Consider the following 18,931-nt stretch of genomic DNA (forward strand, 5'->3'; position numbering starts at 1 on the left):
GTTGGGAGCACAAGGGCTGGCTCAGGCTCTTTGCAGGGTTCTGGTGGTTTTCCTTCAGTTTTGGAGCAGTTGTTCCTCACAGACCCAGCACTTCCCTCAGCCCATGCCACAGTCAGGCCAGACAAGAGCCAGGCTCAACTCCAGCTCCACACAAAGCTTGAAGAAGCACCTATTGCTTTTGTGACTCAGCTTTTAAGAGGAAAATGGGCATGTCTGGGGAACTTTTTGTTCAAACAGCTCCAAACGAGCCCCCAGACATCACTGACTACTCTCTTGAGGTACAAGAAGGGTCAGAAGGAGCTGATCCTCCTCCAATAATGAGATTTAAAGTCAAAAGCACCATTTCAATCCCTGCTGCTGCCGCAGGGAGCTCTGGCTTTGACTGGGTGTGTGGGGGATAAAAATAGCTTGTGTCAAAGGTGAAAAAGGGGCTCCAGACTTGTGTCCCAGGACAAAGGGCTTTTCCCAAAGGAGAGGAAGGAATTTTCTTCCTGCTTTGCAAATAGGAGAGACAGCCCTAGAACAGGAAGGAGTTTGCTGAGGCTGTTGGGGCAGGTGGTGGTGGAAGTACCAGGCATGGGAGCAGGGTTAGTGATGTTGGAATGGGTCCAGGGGAGGTCACAGCAATGATCCAAGGGCTGGAAGCCCTCTGCTGTGAGGACAGGTTGAGAGAATTGGGGTTGTTCAGCTTGGAGAAGAGGAAGCTCCAGTGAGATCTTGTGGACTTTCAGTACTTAAAGGAGTCATTCCGAAAGCTGGGGACAGACATTCTAGCAGGGCCTGGTGTGACAGGACAAGGGGTGATGGTTTAAACTAAAAGAAGGTGATTTAGACTAGAGAGAAGGGAGAAATTGTTTACACTGAGGGTGGTGAGACACTGGCCTAGGTTGCCCAGCAAGGTGGCAGATGCCCCATCCCTGGAACCATTGCAGGTCAGGTTGTTTGTGGCTCTTAACAACCTGCTCTAGCTGCAGGGCTAGATGACTTTTGAAGGTCCCTTCCAACACAAACCATTCTACAATGGGCTGCATGCCTGGTAGATGCCTGGACATGTGGCTGTGCCAGCCCCCAGGAGAGCTTGGGCTGGAACATGTGGCTGTGCCAGTCGCATGGAGAGCTTGGGCTGGGACATGTGGCTGTGCCAGCCCCCAGGAGAGCTTGGGCTGGAACATGTGGCTGTGCCAGCCCCCAGGAGATCTTGGGCTGGGACATGTGGCTGTGCCAGCCCCCCAGGAGAGCTTGGGCTGGGAAATGTGGCTGTGCCAGCCCCCAGGAGAGCTTGGGCTGGGACATGTGGCTGTGCCAGCCCCCAGGAGAGCTTGGGCTGGGACATGTGGTTGTGCCAGCCCCCAGGAGAGCTTGGGCTGGGACATGTGGCTGTGCCAGCCCCCAGGAGACCTTGGGCTGGGACATGTGGCTGTGCCAGCCCCCAGGAGAGCTTGGGCTGGGACATGTGGTTGTGCCAGCCCCCAGGAGAGCTTGGGCTGGGATATGTGGTTGTGCCAGCCCCCAGGAGAGCTTGGGCTGGGATATGTGGTTGTGTCAGCCCCATGGAGATCTTGGGCTGGGACATGTGGCTGTGCCAGCCCCCAGGTGACCTTCGGCTGGGACATGTGGCTGTGCCAGCCCCCAGGAGAGCTTGGGCAGAACAGGGCAGCAGTGCCATGGTTTGGTGCATGTGCAAGTACCAACTCTTGGCCACTTTGCTGTTCTTTCCCACAGATTCCTGTGGCAAGGTGTGACCTGGAGCCCCCTCCTTCACCACCCAGCACTGCTGGGCAGGGAAGAGTAGATTGCAATGGGCGACAGAAAAGGCTGGCTGGGAAAGGAGAAGGGAAGAGGGAGCTGCTCAAAATGAGCTGCCATGAAGTCATTCTTCTAGAACTGAAAAGGCTTCCTCCAGTCAGCTTGATGAGGCTTGAGAGACTGTGTCTAGCAGGGAGACGAGCAGCCCTGGAATTACGGCGCAGTAATTGCTCGGTACTTACAGTCCAGGTCTAGAAGATCTCCAAGTAATAACTCATTGGAAAGATATTGAGTTCTCATCACAAAGAGGAAATATGGTCTCTAAACAGGCAGCTAATGGCATGCCATTTATCTGATGGCAAATCACCCACGTTCATTACTCTCTGCAGCACAGCCAGAAAGAGAAATACAAAATTAGCTGAAGGAGAGAGGGAAGAAGGGAAGGACACATTTCCTTCCAGTCTTTCTTCAAGGGTGGCTCCTGAAATCCATGAAGCAGTTATTTGTACCCAGGGCTGCTGCCAGCATGACCCAGCCAGGAAAAACTACTTTATGTGTATCTTCCTCCCTGGAGATATGAAGAATGTTTTCCATTAGTGTTTTCACACCATTCAGAGCTCCTGTTGAGAAAACCTTCACCATTCATCAAGGAAAAACTGGGTCTGGTGGAGCTGTTATTGTTCTTGCTCATCTTTGCCAGAGCTGTGGCTCCAGGGCTGAACAAAGACCAGATACTCTTTTATTCCTGTCCAGCTCCTGAGTGTCTCCATACTGAGGTTTTGAATGCCTCACAGCTTCCTCTGCTTTACAGCTTCCTTCCTCCTGGCTTCTTTTGCTTTCTTCCAGGTATTTCTAGTAGAGGAAATGGCTTCCTGGCTGCCCCAGGCTTTTTCTAAGGGATGGGTAATGTTTTCCAAGCAAAGAGTGAGGTGGGTGCCCAGAGAGGTCTACAGGATGTGCTGGGCAAGCCCAGGCAAGAAGCACCCCACGTGGGCACCCCAAGAAAAGAGCCATGGGCTTTCTATCCACCCTTCTTGAGAGCAACATAAACTTCATTTCATCCAATCATAGGATGGGTTGGGTTGGAAGGGACTTTTGAAGGCCATCTAGGGAACCCCCCCTGCAGGCAGCAGGGACATAGAATCAGTCAGGGTTGGAAGGGACCACAAGGATCATCTAGTTCCAACCCCCCTGCCATGGGCAGGGACACCTCACACATCTTCAGCTAGAGCAGATTGCTCAGAGCCCCAGACAACCTGGCCTGGAATGGTTCCAGGGATGGGGCATCTGCCACCTCTCTGTGCAAACCTACACCAGAGTCTCAACCGTCACTGCCTGTCCTGTCACAAGAGGCCCTGCTCAGAAGTCTGGCCCCAGCTTTCTGATCAGCCCCTTGAAGTTCTGAAAGGCCACAAGAAGGTCTCCCTGGAGTCTTCTCCAGGCTGGGGTTCCAGCCTTTGGATCATTGTTGTGGCCTCCTCTGGCTCCACTCAGAAAAGTCCATGTCTGTCCTGTGCTGGTTCACCACCTGTGCTTCATAGGAACTGCTCAGTCCCAAGCCTTGAGAACATGTCTGAAGGAGATGGGGAGGAGGGGAGAACCTGCAGGACCTTTAAAAATCCACCAGTGATGGGGCTAGCAGGACTGACAGACCTGACACATCTCCCTCTGCCTCAGGGTGATGCTTTGAGTTGAGATGTAGCTAAACTCCCTGGCTGCTTCCAAAAAAAACCTCATTTGTGCCACCAGCTGCTGTGGACTGCCCCCTGCTCTATGCCTCTGAGTGATCCCTGCCTGCTGCAGCACCCCCTGGGTGTCTCTGAGTGTCTGCAGGTTGCACAGGCTGGAAGAAAACAGCCTGCTAATTACAGCTTCCATTTCTGTGCACTCTGGAGTGAGTGCCTTCATGGAAAGAGGCTCCTTCATCAATTAATCATCCTCCATCCTGGAGTCATGGAAGAAGACTGTGAAAAAGCAGCAGTGCTTCTTAACACTTGATTTGCCTCTTCTAGGAAATCAGAGGGACACAGTGGGCTGCAGTATGTTTATCTGAGGTTGCTGTGGGTTTTGCTTCCTGCTTTTTGATGGCCAACAGGGAGTTATAAAGCCCTGGATTAACCTTGATTTTTTTCTTGGGGGGAGGGAGGGTGGGAGTCACTTTGCTTCAAAGAGTTCCATATCCTTCCAGCACGACTCTGAGAATGATCTAGAAATGATGTGAAATTTTATTTCCTTTGAGTCATGGTCAAACAACATCCAAGTCATCGTTTGATGCTTGCCACAGGTTGGAAATTTGTCATTTTAATGGGACTGGAGATCCTGCCATGGTCCTGATCTGTCACCTGCTGGTGCCAGGGCCAAGTCCCTGGTGGGGTTTTCTCCCTGCAGCAGCTCTGTAACCCTCTAATTCATCTGATGGTGTGCCTGGAGAAACCCCAACCAACTCAAGGCAGGGAGGGGAGACACTTTTTGCTTTTCCTTTTGGAAGGTGGCTCAGCAGCACTGCTGCTATTTTCTGCTTTTCATCACCTTTCCTCAGATTCCCAAACAATGGCCACCTCCTTCCCCCAGGACAGATGCATTTTGGTGATGGACAGAGGACCTTGGAGTCTAAAGATGGGAATTAATAAGTTAAATTAGATTTGGGGGCAATGTCAACAGTCTTGATCTTGGAGAACCATCATGCAATCATATAATCATTAAGGTTGGAAAAGACCTCTAAGATCATCAGGTCGAACTGTCAACCCAACACCACCATGCCCATCATGTCCCAGAGTGCCATGACTACTCATTTTTTTAACACCTTCAGGGATGGTGCCACTGAACAGGGCTGAGGGCTGGCAGAAGTCCTGTGGCTGGCTGATTTTGGCAGAAATTGGTGAGTCACCACCAACTCTTGCAAAAAAAAAAAAAAAAAAAAAAGATCCACACAGCACCAGACAAGTTGGCTCAGGAGCTTCACCAACCCACAGCTGAGACCTCCAAGCTTCATCTCAGTCTCAACATTTCCTGCAACAATTTTCGCAGATTCACAGAATGTTAAGGGTTGGAAGGGACCTCTGGAGATCATCCAGTCCAAGCCCACTGCCAAAGCAGGATCACCTAGGGCAGGTCACACAGGAACATGTCCAGGTGGGGTTTTGAAAGTCTCCAGAGAAGGAGACTCCACAACCTCTCTGAGGCTGATCTTGAATCATTTAGGGATCTCCATGGCCAAAGCTTAAGAGACATCAGCAATGGGTGATGGCCCAGCCTTGAGGAGGGCAGAAGGACAGCCCAGCCCCCTGGGGGGTGGGCAGGGAAGGCAGAGGGATGCTGGCAGCCATGGTGGCTGTGTCCCCTTTGCCTGGGCTTGGAGACAGGCTGGATTCACAAGAGGAGCAATCATTTGCAGAGTGTGTGCCAAGGCAGAACCTCCAGGATGAATCACTCAGAAGGGGAAAGGTGATCACAACAAAAGCCTCTGGGGAAATCTCTGCTGATGAATTTGTTGGGGCTGGGTTTGCTTTTGGTTTTTCTTTTTCACTTGAAGTCACTTAATGAACCCTCAGGATGAAATCTTCAGCAAGCCTCACCTTGGGGGGTATTGGGAAATGTTGATAAATAGTGCTTGGCACTTCTGGGGCTCTCAGCAAGCAGCACAAACATTGTCACAGCAGTGGGACCTGATGCCTCTGTGTCTTACCTCCTGTGGCTCTTCCTACCCCCTATGGCAAGGTGCAAGGGCAACATCCCCCAGCTTGCACCTCCCTGCACCCCTGCCCGGAGCCTGCTCCCTTGGGAAGGGACTTTTAGCTCAGCAGAAAGACTCATTTAAGCCCAAACTTGCCCAAGTAGCAATCTATTAGCTGTAAAGCAGCTCCTACACTTTATTTGCTGGTAATTTACAGCCCACACTGCGAGACAGGGCAATATTTGCAAGCAATTAACCAGAGGATGACTCAACAACAGCTACCTCGGGTCAGATTTTCCAGTGTTCATCGTTCATAATTAAGAAGGGATTTGGGAAAGCAAGGGCTGCCGCCCCGCTCCCAGCACCTCTGTGCCCCGGCAGCTCCCGCAGCTAAGCCTCAGGGGCTCCTGTCCATGCTGCAGGAAGAGGAGGTCTTCATTAAAGAGAGGAGGAGGAGGAGTCCGAAAGAGCCGTGAGCAAAGCTGCCTGCTAATCGCTCACCGGGAGGTCTTTGGATGCTGTCTCTGGCAGTTTAAGCTGAGCCTTGCAAGGCTGCAGTCCCTAAGGCTGAGCATCACAGGCTGTGATGGCTCTGGCATGAGGATGATAAATGCAGAGGGAGGTTTTCCTGAAACCCTTCGGGAAGCTGCCCTCTTCCCGCAGCCTGTCACCTCCTGCCATCCTGCTTTCTGCCTCCCATCCTAGGTGACCTGGCCAGGCTCAGCTGCAGATGGTACAGGAAAGCAAGGAGAACTTTTTAGCCCTGACCAAACCCTGGAACAGGCTCACCCAGAGGCTGAATCCCTAAGCCCAGGGAGGTGTGTAAAAGACACAGAGATGTGATGCTGAGGACGTGGTTTAGCACCAGGCTGGGCAGAGTTAGACTCGATGATCTTAAAGGTCCTTTCCCACCAAAATGATTCCATAAACAGAGAGCAGAGTCCACACATGCAACCCCCTGGGTTTTACGAGCCTCATCCTGGGTGAAATTGGGATGCTCCAGCATGAGGCAGGAGCAGAGAGCTGGCTCTAAGCAAAGTGAGGCCATGCTCCTGCCCTCCTGCCAGCTGGGGTCCTGCTGTCAGAGCCAGTTACTGTCTGATCTCCCCAGGAGAGATGCGAAGGGTTTGACTTGGATTTACATCTCTCTGCAGAGATTCTCACTGTACTTGGGAGGTGTGACATGTCCCTGCTGACACAGCTGATAGCTGCAGTTAGCTGTGGGGTACAAGTTAAGGAACAGAGACGCAGCACTTAAGCTGTCACTTAGCAGTGCTCCCCAGCAGAGCCTGGGGCAGTCCCAGCAGAGTCCCTGGGTGTCACCAGGCTGGGGCTCACCCAAGCCTGCCAACACAACACAGTTTGCCTGTTGGATGAGATCATGCTGGCTGGGTAGAGGGATCCCAAACTGCTCTCCTCTTCCACCTGAGGGCACCTGGCACCTTCCTTCCCTGCCCTGACTTCAAACAGCTCCAGCTGACCCCCTGCTGCTTATTCTCTGAGTTGCCCTTGCTTCAGAAAATGAATCCATTTACTAGCTGCTGCTTCTCACCACTGCTGGTAGCCACCAAGCAATACCCCAGGTAGTGATGGGGGGGCTGGAGAGAGAAGATATGGGATGGGACCACCGAGGAAGGTCCAGCTCTCCCCATGAGGATCCCTTGCTGCCCACCCCACGGGACAGCTGGGTTACAGCCAAGGGTTTGCAGGCACAGAAGGGTTAACAGTCCCTGGCTCACGGTGCTATAAAGGGGAAAGGTTTGCAGCTGCTTTCTGTTTGGGGGAGGGAGGAGTGCAGGTGCTGCTCTGGAGCAGTGCAGGGCTAAGGGTGTTCCTAGCTGGGCAGGGCTGCCTGCCCCACAGCTTTCCCCTTCTCCCCATGGCCCCTGCTATAACTGAATCAGCATTTCACAGCAGCTGCAGCAATGGGTGGACAGGGGCATTGTCACTGGCAGGGCTCACTTGTGTGGTCACCTCTTGAGGTGACCTTGTGCCATTTCCCGTCTGGGGTCCCCTGCTTTCCAGGTAGCTGGTGCTCCATGGCACCTTGCCTAGCAATTCCCACTGCTGGAAGGGAACCAAAGGAGCAGTCTCTAGAAGAGCTGCTGAGTTATCAGTTTTGCCACAACCCATTATTCATCATCTGTGTTTTGCTGGATAACCTGGACCCAGCAGGAAAGAAAAAAAAAAAAAAAAAAAAGAAGAAGAAGAAAGGGCTCCTCCTTTTTCTGCAGTCAGCTGTATTTTAATAAGTTACATTATGGATAAAACATCCCCAGAGACAATCCCAGCATCATTCCATTTATCAGCCATGCAAAGTTCAGAACAGAAATACTCCAAGGTGAGGTAATGTGCTGTGACTTTCTGCAAGTGAATTTGTTAAAGAATTAACTGCCTTCAGGACAGTGAGAGAGGAGCAAACTGCTTTCTGCAAGCCAGCTTTGTGGAGTGGCCCTAAAATGAAATGGACTTGGCAGAAAAGCATTTCTGCCTTAAGGGAGGGGTTTGGGAAGTTGAGGACTTGGAGAAGTTCAAGTGCTAAAAGTGCAATGAGTAAAACCAGAGCTGGAATCGAAGCTGCCTGGCCAGGTCAATCCAGGGAACTTCTGACTCTTCAGCAGATCAAGGGAGGTTCTCTTTCCCCTCTCCTCTGCCCTGGTGAGGCCACACCTGGAATATTGTGTCCAGTTTTGGGCTCCCCAATTCAAGAGGGACAGGGAGCTACTGGAGAGAGTCCAACAGAGAGCTATGAGGATGATTGAGGGACTGGAGCATGTGCCCTGTGAGGAGAGACTGAGACCCTAGGGATTTTAAGTCTGGAAAAAGACTGAAAAGGGATTTGATAAATGTTTATAAATATCTGAGGGCTGGGGGTCAGGAGGGAGGGGACAGGCTCTGCTCAGTTGCACCCTGGGATAGGACAAGGGGCAATGGATAGAAACTACAGCACAGGAGGTTCCACCTCAACATCAGGAGGAACTTCTTCAATGTGAACCCTGGAACAGACTCCCCACAGAGGTTGTGGAGACTCCCTCTCTGGAGACTTTCAAGCCCCATCTGGCTGTGTTCCTGTGTGACCTGTGCTGGATCCTGTGGCCCTGCTCTGGCAGGGGGTTGGACTTGATGATCCTCAGAGGTCCCTTCCAACCCCTGACACCCTGTGAGCCTGTGACTGTTGGGTAAGCCACTCTATGCAGCTACCTGAGGGGAGGTTGTCATGAGGTGGGTGTTGTGCTGGTCTCTTCTCCCAAGTAACTAATGGTAGAACAAGAGGGAATGACCTCAGGCTGCACCAGGAGAGGTTTGGGCTGGACATGAGGAAAACATTTTTCACTGAAAGGGTTGTCAGGCACTGGAACATGCTGCTCAGGGAGGTGGTGGAGCCACCATCGCTGGATGTGTTTAAAAGCTGTGTAGATGTGGTGCTTAGTGGTAGGCTTGGTGGAGTAGGGTTTATGGTTGGGCTTGATCTTGAAGGTCTTTTCCAAGCTGAGTGATTCTATGGTTCCCATCATTTGGAGCACTGCTGCACTGCCTGGTCTCCTTGTGACTGCTAAATGCTAATGAGAGCTCTGGGTTGATGGAGGCCATTGAAGGCTTGCCTGTGCTGTGGCATCCCTGCCCAAGGAGACTTCTCTTCTCCAGGCTGAACTACCTCTGTGGTTGGTCTTCCCCAGCTGCCTTCAGGGCATGGGGTCTCTTTTGGGCAAGTCCTGGCACCTCCTTGGGATATTCTCCCTTCCTCACTGGATGCAGCTGGAGATGCAGACACATTCCAAGGTGAATCCATAAAGGGGGGACACATCACACCAAGCTTTGTGGGTGATGTTCCCCCCAAGCTTTCCTGGTGATTCTTCCCCCATGCTTTGAGTCCCTCCCCTGGCTTCAGTGACCTATGGCTCCTGCACACCCCACCTGCCACCAGCAATGCCTGATGGAGCTGGGAGACACCTTCCTTGACTCATATTCCAATGAAAGTCTGCAAATAATTTCATAGATCTGTGGAATGGTTTGGGTTGGAAGGGACCTTCAAGATCATCCAGTTCCAACCCCTCTTCCATGGGCAGGGACACCTTCTATGAGCCCAGGTTGCTCAAGGTCTCATCCAACCTCAACTTCAACACCTCCAGGAAGGGGGCATCCATGACCTCCCTGGGCAGCCTGTTCCAGTGTCTCCCCACCCTCACTGGAAAGAATTTCTTCCCAATCTCCACTCTCAGTCTCCCCTCCTTAGGCTTCAATCTATTCTCTCTCACTCTATCACTACAAGCCCTTGTAAAAAGTCCCTCCCCAGCTCTCTTGTAGGCCCTTTTCAGGTACTTCCCCCCCCCCTTTTTTTTTTTTTTTTTTTTTTTTTTTGGCAGCTCTCCCCCTCTGCTTTGCAAATGCAGTGAGGAATCTACATAGCAACTATTTTTTTTTTTCAAATGCAATGATTTAGCAGAGATCAGGCAAATGAAATTGCTGGAGGAAGAGCAGAGCAGCTTGGGCACTCCATTGGCCTAATGAAGTCCCATCCAAGTTCCTGCTTGTTGTCAGCTATTAATTCTCTCTCTCTCTCTCTCTCTCTCTCACTGATTCAGTCCCCAAATTACTTTTCCCAGAACTGAATCTAAATATGAAAATCAATTAAGAAGGGAGCAAGCAGCTATGTCTGGGAGAGGGGAGAGGAGGCAAACATAATGACAAATCTCCCAGTTCCTTTGGAGCATGCAAATTAACATTTAGAGAGTATGTTGAGGCAGGGGAGCTTGGAAATGCAGCTTCACACAAACCACTAGATCAATTTTCCCAGCCTGAGTGTTGGAGATTCTTCAAAGTTACCAAGAGCTCTGTCTCAGGATAAAAATACCAGAGGAAAAAAAAAAAAAAAAAAAAAGACCAGAAATCAATGCTGATAATTAATTTAACAGGATCTGTTCCTGCTTTCCCCTTCCAGTCAATGCAAAGAGAAAACCTTACAGTAGTTGAATTTTACATTTCCATAGAGATTGGGCTGGGACAAAACGAATAAATGCTCCTAAATTCCTCCAAAAGCTCCAAGATGTTGTTGGGGGGTTGAGGCTTTTGAATTAACTGGAGGAATTTGTCATCACTTCCCCCACTGCCCTTGGCAGGGGAAGAGATGGGAATCCAGCTTGCTGGGGCTTTCAGAGATGGTGCTGCTGCTGCAGACCAGCTTGAAGCTGGAGAACATCAGGTCCCCTGCCCCTTTTGCAGGGGGATTGTGTTTGTCACTGGTTTCACCTGGTGCCCTGCTTGATGTGCTGCTGGTGCATTGCAAAGCCCAGTGCCTGTCCTGGGAGCTTGTGTCCCAGTCAGGATCCTGTGTGTGCTGCAAACAGGAGCTGGCTGGGGAGTCTGTAGGGTTTGCTCCAGTGGGGACAGACTTTTCAGCAAGGGGGGGTGGTTCTGAACTAAAAAAGGGAGTTCAGGTTGGTAGAAAGGAAGGGATTTTTTTTTACTTTGGGGGTGATAAGATGCTGGCCCAAGCTTCCCAGAGAGGTGGTAGCTGGCACATCCCTGCAACCATTGCAGGCCAGGTTGGTTGTGGCTCTGAGAAACCTGCTCTAGGTGCAGATGTCCCTGTTCAGTGCAAGGGACTGGAGGACCTTGAAAGTTCCCTTCCAACCCAAACCATTTTGTGAGCCTCTAAATGGTTTGGGGGTTTGTAGGGTTGGTGAACAAACAGCTGAAGGGTTTTGCAGGGATTCTCCACGACGTGCTCAGGTCCTGGAGATGGCAGAGCAGCAGCACAACCTTTGCTCTGTCCAGCTGCAGGCAGAGAGGAGCTGGCTTTTAATTATTCAAAACTCATCTTCCCTCCCATTAGAAACAAATGGGAAGTGGATGGCTTCTGGTAATGAATCCCCAGGAGGGTGCTTAGGTTTAAAGCAAAACCTGTCCAGTGAAATGTACCCTGTGGAAATGGAGTTGATTGCTCTAATCTTCCCCACTCCAATTTGGGGGCAGTGTTAGCATATTGCCAGACAGAAGGGCTGTGCAAGGAATAGGGAAGGTAGAAAATAAGAGAGAAAAATGACTTCAGGCAGCTCTCACCTTTGGTCTCATGTTCAGCAGGGAGATGGAGGCCAAAGGGTGAGAGGAGTTGGGGGATGAGAAGAGGAGTTGGGGGATGAGAAGAGGAGTTGGGGGGTGAGAGGAGTTGTTGGGGGGTGAGAGGAGGAGTTGGGGGGTGAGAGGAGTGGTTGGGGGGTGAGAGGAGTGGTTGGGGGGTGAGAGGAGTGGTTGGGGGGTGAGAGGAGTTGTTGGGGGGTCAGAGGAGTTGTTGGGGGGTGAGAGGAGGAGTTGGGGGGTGAGAGGAGTGGTTGGGGGGTGAGAGGAGGAGTTGGGGGGTGAGAGGAGTGGTTGGGGGGTGAGAGGAGGAGTTGGGGGGTGAGAGGAGTGGTTGGGGGGTGAGAGGAGTGGTTGGGGGGTGAGAGGAGTTGTTGGGGGGTGAGAGGAGGAGTTGGGGGGTGAGAGGAGTGGTTGGGGGGTGAGAGGAGGAGTTGGGGGGTGAGAGGAGGAGTTGGGGGGTGAGAGGAGGGGTGGGGGGGGTGAGAGGAGGGGTTGGGGGGTGGAGGAGGAGGGTGGGGGGTGAGAGGAGGGTTGGGGGGTGAGAGGAGGGGTGGGGGGTGAGAGGAGGGGTTGGGGGGTGAGAGGAGGGTGGGGGGTGGAGGGGGGTGGGGGGTGGAGGAGGAGTGGGGGTGGGGGGGTGGGGGGGAGGGGGTTGGGGGGGTGAGAGGAGGGTGGGGGGTGAGAGGAGGGTGGGGGGTGAGAGGAGGGTTGGGGGGTGAGAGGAGTGGTGGGGGGTGGGGAGGGAGGGGTGGGGGGGAGGGGGGTTGGGGGGTGAGAGGAGGGGTGGGGGGTGAGAGGAGGGGTTGGGGGGTGGAGGGAGGGTTGGGGGGTGAGAGGAGGGTGGGGGGGTGAGAGGAGGAGGTGGGGGGTGAGAGGAGTGGTTGGGGGGTGAGAGGAGTGGTTGGGGGGTGAGAGGAGTGGTTGGAGGGTGAGAGGAGTGGTTGGGGGGTGAGAGGAGTGGTTGAGGGGTGAGAGGAGGAGTTGGGGGGTGAGAAGAGCTGGGGACTCATGGCTGTAGCATCTGTGTGGGTTTGCCTGGCTGTGCCCCCCTGCTGAGCAGGGTTTGCCTGCAGAGATGCCCTTGCTCTGAGAAAGCAAAAGAAGATCTGGATTTTGAGGTGTTTCAGTCCTAGTTAGTGTGTAGCTTGCTGTGGCCATGCTAGGGTGAGAGGAGGAAGACATCCAAGCAATGTAGAGATGGCAGAAAGCCCATGGAAAGGACCAGGTGAAAACCAGGGCTGGTTTCTGCTGTTGTCATTGGCCTTGCTCCATCTGCAAATCCTCATGATTTCCAGGGAAATATCCCATATTTCTTGATGAATGCATGGAGCACCCCAGCTGCAGGTAGTGGCTTTGTTGTCTGGAGGATTTCTTGGCCCATCCCTGGCTGCAGCAACCCCAAGAGCAGACATGCCTGGGACACTGTCCCTCCCCTCCAGTAACTCCTGGGGTTTCCCAGCCTCTGGGGGACAGACACTTGAGTTTTGCTCCCATGCAAACACAACTTGTGGGTTTAATCAATGTACAATCCCCAGGGATTTCCCTCCCCACACCCCACCCCAGGGTGAAATCTCTGACTTCTAATTGCAGCCTAGGGATTGTGCTTCTGGATCCCAGCTCAGTGGTTCCCTTGATAACATCCAGGGGAAAAAAATAATACACAGCATCAAAATCTACAGCATCTGGAGCCAGCTCCAGAGGGTACCACTGGAAAACACACAAAGCCTCCTACATCCCCCCCAGCCCAGTGACTGGAGCCCTTTCTCTTTCAGACTGGATGGCCCAGTGAGGAGCAGCCTCTGTCTGTCCCACATGCTCACAAATTTCCATCCTTCCTGAGGATTTGGACCCCTGTGATCAGACCCAGATGCTCTGCACCTAGCTGGGGGGAAGAGGTGAGGCAGGCAGCTGAGTCTGCTCAGAACTGAAAAGGGAAAAAAAAAAAAATCAGGCAGTGCTTTAGCATAAGGGATGGGTTCTGGAGCAGGTTGGATTTATTATCCTTGTCAGGTCTTTCATTAGCCAAGCTATATTAGAGACATTTTTCTTTTGCTCTGGGAGCAGCCAGACTGCTGCCCATCAGCTGGGAAATGAGGGGGCAGGGGGCAAACCCTGTTAACTAGAGCTGGAGGATGGGTACTGGATATCAGGAAGAAGTTCTTCACCACGAGGGTGCTGGAACACTGGAACAGGTTGCCCAGGGAGGTGGTTGAGGTCCCTTCCCTGGAGATATTCAAGGTAAGACTCAGTGAGGCCCTGGGCAGCCTGATCTGGCTGGGGATGTCCCTGCTGACTGCAGGGAGGTCAGACTGGATGACCTTTGGGGGTCCCTTCCCACCTGGACCATTCTATGATTCTATGATATTGCCTCCCCAGCCTCTTTTCAGCACTCAGAGCTCCATCAGCCCTGAGCAATTCCCCATCCCCAGTTCAGGAGAAGCCTAAACCTTCCTGGGATGGGGTCAGGTATTCTCTGACCTGATCTCCCCTGGTGCAAACCCACATGAGCTCTACAGCTGTGTTTGGCAGCAGCAGCAGCCCAGTGTCACTTGGAGCAGAACTGAGCCTTGCACAGCCTTTTCTTTTCTTTTTCTCCCCCTCCCTCCCTCCCTCATTAACAAATCAGTCTCCTGGAGGATGAGGTTTATGTGATGGATATTGGCCATGATCCAAGTAGGGCAGGTGATCATGTTCAATCATTTTATTAGCAGGGCAAGGCTCATCATGGGGACTCTGTGCTCCAGGGCTGGACACAGCAGGCTGATGCTCATGATGGGATCAGATGTTGCTTGCTGCAGTGTAGTGCCTGGATTGGTCCTATCCCCCCTCCCCAAGGCTGCTGAGCTGCACCTGCCTTCCCCACTGCTCCTGAACAAGGATTTTCTATATAAATGATATCTCAAACCAGAAGGTGACCAAGGGTTAAACATTGTCTTGGACAGATCAAGATCAGTTGCTGTGTCTGTATTTGGAGTTTTTTGTTGAGTTCCTGCCCCTAGTTTTATTAGCATCAAAGCCCAACACATTTGTCACGAGGAAGGAGAACACCAACTGACATTTTTAGGCCAGGGCCAAATCCATCACTTGTCAGGCAGCCCTGCAGCCACCTCCATGCATTTGATGAGGAAGATGGAGGAGGTGTTCCTGGCCCAGGTCTGTCTGCACCTGTGAGCAGTGAGGGTGGTGGGGAACAAGCTGGTCCTACATCACCTGCCATGCTCCCCATCCCATCTGCCACTCTCCTTGCATCCTGTTCAAACACATCTCACCCAGACAGAGCCCTGAGGAACTGTCACAGCAGTGGCTGAGCACAGCTAGCCCCAGTCTGGAGGGGATGTGGTCCAGCCCTGGGGGGGATGCTGCTGGGCTCTGAGGGGCAAGACACACACTGAGGAGCTCAGAGGCTTTGCATGCTCTGTGTGGCTCCAGCAGTGACAGCAATGTGTCTGAAGGTAAAGCAAGCTCAGACTCTGCCTTCTCTGCACACCAAGCCAAGGCAAAGGTGAAAGCCATGCAGGGCTGTGCACTGGGACATCACACAGGAGGCAGGACCCCCTCCCACCCCCCAGCCCTGGTTTGTTATTTTTTAACTCCACCATCCATTCCAGAGGGCTCATACAAAGCAACTTTGATCTATTGCTACCTTCAGATAAGCTCAAGACATTGCTGAACCTTCTCAAGGGCCCTGCTACCCCAATCTACCTGAGCTGAGGAGAGAAAATTCACCTCCTGACAGCATGGATCCAGGCAGGGAAGGAGCACACATCAGTACTGCCCTGGGGTGGGCAGCACAGAGGATGAGGGGAAGATGGGGATGAAACCTCTCCTTAACAGCCTCAGTGTCACATCAGGCAAGGCAGCAGCCTGGAAGCTGGAGGATTTAGTGAGAAAGACATTGTCAGGCTGAATAGCATCAGCAGGAGAGGCACCAGGCTTGGCATGGTGGGGGTGGCAGCAAAGCCTTTCCAGCCTCTCTTCTCTTAACTCTTACTTTGGCAGGTTGGTGCCTGCTGCTTTTGGGGGCCAGTGGAGGAGTTGTCTCCCCAGATTCCAGGGTGAAGCAAGCCCTGCAGCCCAGCCAGGTCAGCTTCTTTCTCAGGCCATGGGAGGTGGCAGCTCTGGGATTCAGAGAACAAATCTGATGAGGAGTGGCTGAGGGAACTGGGATTGTTCAGGCTGGAGAAGAGGAGGCTGAGGAGAGACCTCATTGCTTTCTACAGCTTCTTGGAAGGAGGTTGGAATGAGGAGGGAGTTGGTCTCTTCTCCCTGGTATCAGCTGATAGAGGAAATGGCCTCAGGTTGCACTAGAGGAGGACTAGGTTTGATGTGAGGAACAATTTCTTTGCTGCAGGACTGGTCAGGCTTTGGAACAGGCTGCCCAGGGAGGTGGTGGAGTCCTCATCCCTGGAGGTGGTGGAGTCCCCATCCCTGGAGGTGGTGGAGTCCCCATCCCTGGAGGTGCTCAAGGAACCTGTGGCCATGGCACTTTTGGATGTGGCCCATGGTGGTCTTGTGTTGATGGTTGTACCTGATGATTTTGGAGGACTTTTCCACCTGAAACAATTCCATGTGGCATGTCAGGATGTAGTTCAGTGGTGGTGGTAGCTGGGTGACAGCTGGACTCAGTGATCTGAAAGGGTCTTTCCCACCTTAATGATTGCATGACCCTGTGATTCTCTGGTTGTCTCCAGGTGTGTGGCATCCCCACCCTCTGTGGTGGCAGTGTGGAGGAGGAGAGTCTCACCTGCATGCAAGAAAGCAGCTCTTTGGAAAACAAGAAAGGGTTTGGTGAGAGGGAGCCATGGGTGAACCCTCATCTCCCCGGTGGCAACCTCTCTGTTCCAGCCCCAGGGTAATGCTCCTGCTGCAGCCAGCCAGCCCCTGGCTTTGACCCAGGGTGATCCCAGCCTCAGGCTGCCTGTGCTCCCTTCCCTGGGTGTTATCCTCACAATCACAGAGTTTTTTGGTGCTAGTGAAGATGCTTTGAGGGGGATCTGCCTCTCCTCTTTGCTCTGCCACCCCTGGCCCCTGCCAGCCCTCTCCCTCTGCATGCAGGGTGGAAATGACTCATCCCTCCCCTTGTCTCCGAGCTCTCTAGGAGGAAAATTGGTTGATGGCTTTTGCCCTCAGCCTGAGTAGCACAGTGCTAATGGTGCAAATGGTTTTATTGGCCATCAGGACACCGGGTTGGGAGTGCTGACCTGTGTGGATCATTATCTGTGTATAAAGAGGCCACAGGTGTGACCTCTCCAGAGAGCAAGGCTCAGCATCTCCCTCATTTTCTGCTTCATTTCAGTGTTGCTCTTGACTCTCCCACTGTCCAACAACCCCTTACAGACAGGAGAAGCAGCCAAGCTCCTTCCTGCCAGCCCCTGAGGTGCTGTGAGGCATTTGGGCAGCAGCAGCATCCAGCCCAGACTGTGCCAGAGGGTTTTACCTGCCACACGAAGCTTTTCCAGGGATTTTCTCTGGTGTAGCCAGCTCTTGGCTCCCTGCTCACCTTTTTGGGGCTCTTGGCAGTGGGAGGGATGAGAAGCAGAGGCAGAGAGAAGACCAGGAGGGTCCTGGTGGGGCACAGGCAGAGACAGTGCTGGCTGCTTAATCCAGAGCAAATGCTTGGGGCCATATCTGACCTTGTCAGATGTGTTTGTCCAGGCTGCCTTTGAACCTCTGCTTGGGCACATGGGTGTTAGCAGGGAGCTGCACTGAAAGGGGCTGGAATAGCCCTCTGGGAAAGGGCTTGGTGAAGGCTGGCAGAGAGCAGTAGGGACTGCAGCACATCCTGGAGAGCTGTGCAAGTCCTGCTCTCACTGTAGCCCCCCTGCAGTGGGCCATGGTTAACATCCTCAAGGCTGAGATGGGCAGGAGTGACCCAGAGTTAGAATCATAGAATCAATCAGGGTTGGAAGGGACCACAAGGATCAGACAGTTCCAAGCCCCTGCTTGTGGAGACAGCAGGCTCCAGCCTTTGCTGTCAGGGTTGTGAAGCCAAAGCAGGTGTGGACTGTGGGTACCCTGTGTCCTCAGGCAATGCCCCTATCTGTCCCCCCGTTGCCCTCTCCCTGCCACAAGCCCCTGTAGTCACATGTATGTGCACAGTGGAACTTTGCTCCCCAAGGACCTGTGTGCAGCAAGGTCCCCACATGACTTACAGCCCCCACAAGCATCCAGCAGCCCAGGGTGCTCCCAGAGCAGCTAGGTAAGGAGGAATAACCTCTCAGCTGCTGAAACTTCCCTGACAGAGCTCCACAAGCACCACAATATGAGCTTCAGCCCATCCATAACTGCGAGTAGCAGTATTTGCTCAGCTGTGCCTGTGTTCCCAGCACCTTGCTGATTCACAAGCTGGAGGATCTGCTGCTGCTGGGCAGGCTGCTTGCTGACACTGGGTATGAGTCACAGAATCCCAGCATGGATTGGAAGTGCTGGAAGGCACCTCTGGAGATCACCTAGTCCAACGCCCTGGTAAAGCTGGAGCAGGAATGCATCCAGGCAGGCTCTGAAAGTCTCCAGAGAAGGAGTCTCCACAACCTCTCTGGGTAGCCTGTTCCAGTGCTCTGCCACCCTCAAAGGGAAGAAGTTTCTTCTTAATTTGAAGTGAAACCACCTGTGTTCTAGTTTGTACCCAGAGGCCCTTGTCTCATCACTGAGAAGAGCCCAGCCCCATCCTCATGACCTCCACCCTTTAGATATTTATATGCATTGAGAAAATCTCCTAAAAAATGAAATCTGCAGCCCCATCAATGCAAGCCCCACTGCAGCTACAGCTCTCTGGTGAGGTCCCCCTGCTTTGTGCCTGGCAACTGGACCAGGAGCCAAGATGCTGAGGTTCTGAGACCACCACCCCCAGGGGAACTGGAGATGAGTAAGCCTGACCTGCAGGGACACCCTGGCACCATGACTTCACTGGCTCTGGTCAGGTTCAAGGCTCTGCTTAATGTTTCTCCTCAAGATCTCTCTCAGGGAAAGCAGGAAAATCCCAGCTGAAGTGGTCCTGGTTGGTGTCAGTCTGCACATGAACAGAGCAGAAATGCAGCATCTGTCAGTGTGGTGTAAAACATCTGCTTCCAGCCCAGCTGATGGAAGGGAAGCTCTCTGCTCATGCAGCTCTTCCACTGTCCTTTCCACTGGGGTCCAGAGAGTTCAAAACCTTGGCTTTTAATTCAGCCTCTCTCAAAGGCAGGGTCAAGGAGCATCACTTCAGTCCCAGCAGCCCTCCTCACCTGCTGAAGCCAGGCCAGCTCTGGAGCACTCCCTTCCCAAGGAGCTCAGGCAGCAGGGGTGTAGCAACTCCTTTTAGGCTATCAGGTAGTGACAGGACTGGGGGGAATGGAACAAAGCTGGAAGTGGGGAGATTCAGGCTGGAGGTGAGGAAGAAGTTCTTCCCCACGAGAGTGGTGAGAGCCTGGAATGGGTTGTCCAGGGAGGTGGTTG

Source organism: Indicator indicator, chromosome 29 (genome assembly GCF_027791375.1).
Source record: "Indicator indicator isolate 239-I01 chromosome 29, UM_Iind_1.1, whole genome shotgun sequence".
Taxonomy (NCBI): domain Eukaryota; kingdom Metazoa; phylum Chordata; class Aves; order Piciformes; family Indicatoridae; genus Indicator; species Indicator indicator.